Raw genomic sequence first — 4,221 nt, 5'->3', positions numbered from 1 at the left:
CACACCAAGTTTTTGGCGCCGTTGCCGGGGATTTGTCGCTGTTGACTTGACTTTTTAATCTAATTTCAATCCTAAACCTCAAGATTTTCGAGTTCTGCTGGAGATTTTCTAACTCTTCTTTTCATCTTTGCTTTCTTTGTTCACAGGTGCATGAAAATTAGGAGAGATTCTGACGAAATCGTATTGCCCTTAGACGAGATTGACAAACATGAAAGAGCACTTAGGAAACTCAGATGAAGAACGCTCAAGATGGCCAATCCTATGCCCATCGGGAAGATCTTTTAAACCGTGATCAGGAGGATCACATTGGTGATGATGACCGTGATTCAGTTCATGGTGATGACCTAGATGCTGCCCATGAAGAAGATGGACAGCCACAACTCGATGAAGAGGGAAACCGAGTCCCTCTAAATCCTGCTCAAGCTGCTGATAATCAAAGGAGACAAGACCAGGCCGATGCTGAAGGAAGAAGGAATGATGAAAACATTGTTCCACCAGTTGTTAGAGAAGCTAATCGACCAATACAGCTTGCCAATCCTGCGAGAAGACAGCCTCGGAATAGACTCATCGCCGATTTCGATGCACCTCACCAACACTTTCAAAATCGATCAGCCATTCAAATTCCTGTTCCAAGAGAAAATCATGAGATAAAACCTCAGATTGTCTCTTTGGCGAAGCAGAACCCATTCCATGGAATCTCTACTGAGCATCCAATGGACTACATTGATCTTTTTGAAGATAAAACCTCAGATTGTCTCTTTGGTGTAAGCTTTTTCCTTTCTCTCTAAGTGATAAAGCTTTTAGATGGTTGAAATCTATCTCATCAGGTTCTATTACTTCATGGGAAGAATGCAAGTAAGCTTTCCTGAACCATTTCTACACCAAGTCAAGATCGAAACAGCTGAGAAACAAGATTCAAAGTTTCCAACAAGGTCCCAATAGAATCATTCTATGAAGCCAGGGAGCGATTCAAGAAGTATGAGAGAGACTGCCCTCATCATGGTTTCTCTGGAGCAAACCTGCTAGCACCCTCTGCAGAGGACTTCAGCAGAAGTATCAACTTTCTCTTGACACTGCCAGCAATGGAGATTTCAGTTCTAAAACCATACCACAAGGGAAGATTATGACATTTCAAAGAAGATTATTACTAGTCATGAATCAAGGGAGATTGCTGAGCTAAAAAGCTTGGTAAGTGAACTTCTTAAGTCTCAAAATAAGAATATACATGCTTGTGATACTGTTGTAGGAAATGAGGAAGACGGAAGAGATGAAGAAGATGACATGTACCAAGAGGAAGAAATCAATTTTATGGGAGCTCAAGCATACCATAATCGATTTAGTCCAGCTCTCAACAACAACTTCAAGAACTCTGGTGCCAACTTCAACAATCTCTCATACAGAAATCAAGGAGCCGAGAATCAGCCCTTTCCGCAGCAGCAAAGGAATTTTCAAAACAAGTTTCAAGGTGGAAACTATGGAGGAGGAAACTTCCAACAAAGACCACCATTCAATCCTCAACAAGCACAGACAAGCTCATTAGAAGCAACCATTTCCCAACTAAGCAACCAGGTAAAATTGCTTAAACAAATGATGATGTAGACTACTCAAGGCAATGAGAATTCATTCAGGGAAATGGGGGTGAAGATCGATTGTAATTAAAATGATTTGAATGGGATGTTCGAATCTCTTGCGACCCATGTCAAGAAGTTGGAACATCAGATAGGTCAAACTGCAGATTCAATAAAGAGTCAACCAGGAGTTTTACCAGGAAGAGTAGAAGATAACCCAAAAAAGTTCTGCAATGCTATGACAGAAGTTATGGAGGAAGAACCTGTCGCAGACTCTAAGGAAAGATTGACGCCTGAACCTCTCATAAAGGACTCTGAAACCGAGCATGAGAGAAGCGAAGTCATTCCGGTTATGGTACCCAAACACTTGCCTGACCAAAGACTAAAAAAGTCTAAGGATCCAAGGCGTTTCTCATTCACCTGTTCAATCTTTGGAATTGAATTTTCAGATTGTTTATGTGATTCTGGTGCTAATGTGAATGTCATGTCAAAATCTGTTGCTGAGAAACTTGGTATAGGTACATTTATCCCATCTCCAGTAAGGATAATCTTTGGTGATTCATCTCAAAAGAGAATAGAAGGAATGATCCAAGACTTGCGACTGATCATTGGAAACAATACAATCCCAGTCGATTTTCTAGTTTTGGAGATGGACAAAGACAAAGACAGACCTTTCATGTTTAGTTTTTTAAAATGTGGACAGGAAAAAGTTCTGTAAGACCACGCCAGACCCAGCTCCAAATCAAAAAGACAAGAACAAGGAGAAGGTGTTGGAGGACAAAAAGGAACTAAAAGCACTTGCATCTAGGCAATTTGAGAAGATCAAGATAGTGGTGCCACTAGATATCAGCAAGGAGAAGGAGAAAAATCTTGAAGGATTGTTGAGAAGACAGAACATGTCCTCAAAGACGCAAGAATCTTTAAGAAAGGAAAGGAGATTCTGATTCAAGATGAAGGAAATCCCAACTTCAGGCTAAGAAGAATTCCAAGGACTCTTAATTCAAGGGATCTTGACTCTTCTTCTCAATCCTAATCCTGCCAAGAGTCTAGCTAAAAGACTTTAAACAAAAGCGCTTAATGGGAGGCAACCTATTTGGTATGATTTTCATTTCTTTCTCTTTCTTTTCTATTTGATTTTCTTTTCTTTCTATGCATTTCAGGCTTTCATTAAACCCAGAAAAAACCAAAAATCATTAAAAAAACCAGAAAATACAAAAAGATAGGATGAGAAAACAGGAAAATGGAAGAAACCAGGAGTTCTCGGAGCATAGTTCACCGCGGCCGCGATAAATCCAGCCGCGGCCAAGCCCTTATCAGCTGCGGTTTATGTTCGCGGCCGCGCGTAATCCACCTGCGGCCGACCCCCGTTTTGCTCCCAGGCGATTTTTCCCTGTTTCATGTAAACCGGAACTTTAATTTCCCGTTTTATTTCGGGATTTAACCAGGAAGTTCCCGAAGCATAATTTCCGTGTTAAACACGCCAGGTAAGTCTTCTAACCTTTTAAAAATAATTTTTTTCTTAGGAAAAACACTTTTTTAAAAGAAAAAGAGAATTTAAAAGATCAAAAAGGTCTTTCTCTTCATCTTCCCCAACAAGCTTGGAAATCTAGAGAAAAAGACAGATTTCAAACTTGACAAATCCTTTCCAAATTTTCAAACATACCTCACTCTTTTTCCAAGGAGATTTCAAATATATCATCACATAACACTTTTCTCAAGGTATGAGCTCAATTTCGCACTTTTTCTTAAAAACTCAGATTTAGGGTTTTCTTAAATAAGTAGAAATTCACCTTAGGATGATTGAAGATTGTCTTTGGAACTTAAGACTATACTACTGGGTAGTTTAACTGCATGATTAAACACTTAGACCATAGAGATTTGAAATTTTCGAAAATCTGTGATTTGAGACTTTGAGGAAATCGAAATTTTGAGATCTATTTGGTTCAGCTTTGCAAATCTGGATTGTTTGGTTCTTGTTGATAGAAAACTAGATTAGATTACATGTGAGTGAGCATAAACAACATCCTGATTCAGAAATCTCATGTGTTGAACATCAATATATTGAACTTGACCAGAAATCCTCAGATTTTGTAATGGTTGATGCATTTACAGCTTATTTGTCATGATAATGTGTTTGTGATATCTCTATAAACACCTTGTTCATAAAAATCGATACCAAAGTAGCTTGATTTATCATTTTTCACTAGAATCTCGTTTTTGCAGGTCATGGATCTCTCTCAGGTTCGACTGATCTGAACCAAGACGAGCCATCATGCAAAAAAGCCCCATTCGCAGGAGACATAGGATGCATTGAACAACACAACTGAGTGAAGATGAACCTTTATCCACCTTCATTGTCGCGCAAAGAAGAATATTTTCAGGAGAGATTGAGCGAACCTCCACTCAGCTATCTTTCCATCGAAGAGTCAAGTCTTCCTCTAGGCCGAAAGTGAAGTTTGTTGGTAAAGTCATTGACTCGGACATCAATTACTAGGCGCAGCTTGAGAAGCTGAAGATCAAGCCAACTCCAGCAATTGACTACTCAACTCTTGAGATGCTTGGAATCAGATAAGATGTGATATGGTATCTTGATAGGCTTGGAATGAGATCATTCATGGAGCAGAACCTTCAGACCTATGAGAACCACACCAAG

The 4,221-nt window shown here is 39.5% G+C and overlaps 1 non-coding gene across 1 annotated transcript; it reads right to left on the bottom strand.

Annotated features, from left to right (window-relative positions):
- Positions 1–899: 899 nt before the first annotated feature.
- On the bottom strand, positions 900–1,006 carry LOC112085797. The gene has a single exon (XR_002899091.1). It is a non-coding gene; the product is annotated as a small nucleolar RNA R71 (small nucleolar RNA).
- Positions 1,007–4,221: the final 3,215 nt, after the last annotated feature.

This window comes from Eutrema salsugineum, unplaced genomic scaffold (genome assembly GCF_000478725.1).
Source record: "Eutrema salsugineum unplaced genomic scaffold, Eutsalg1_0 scaffold_3, whole genome shotgun sequence".
In the NCBI taxonomy this organism is placed as follows: domain Eukaryota; kingdom Viridiplantae; phylum Streptophyta; class Magnoliopsida; order Brassicales; family Brassicaceae; genus Eutrema; species Eutrema salsugineum.
Note: the sequence above shows the minus strand (reverse complement) of the source record. Positions and strands in the feature narration are given on the sequence as shown.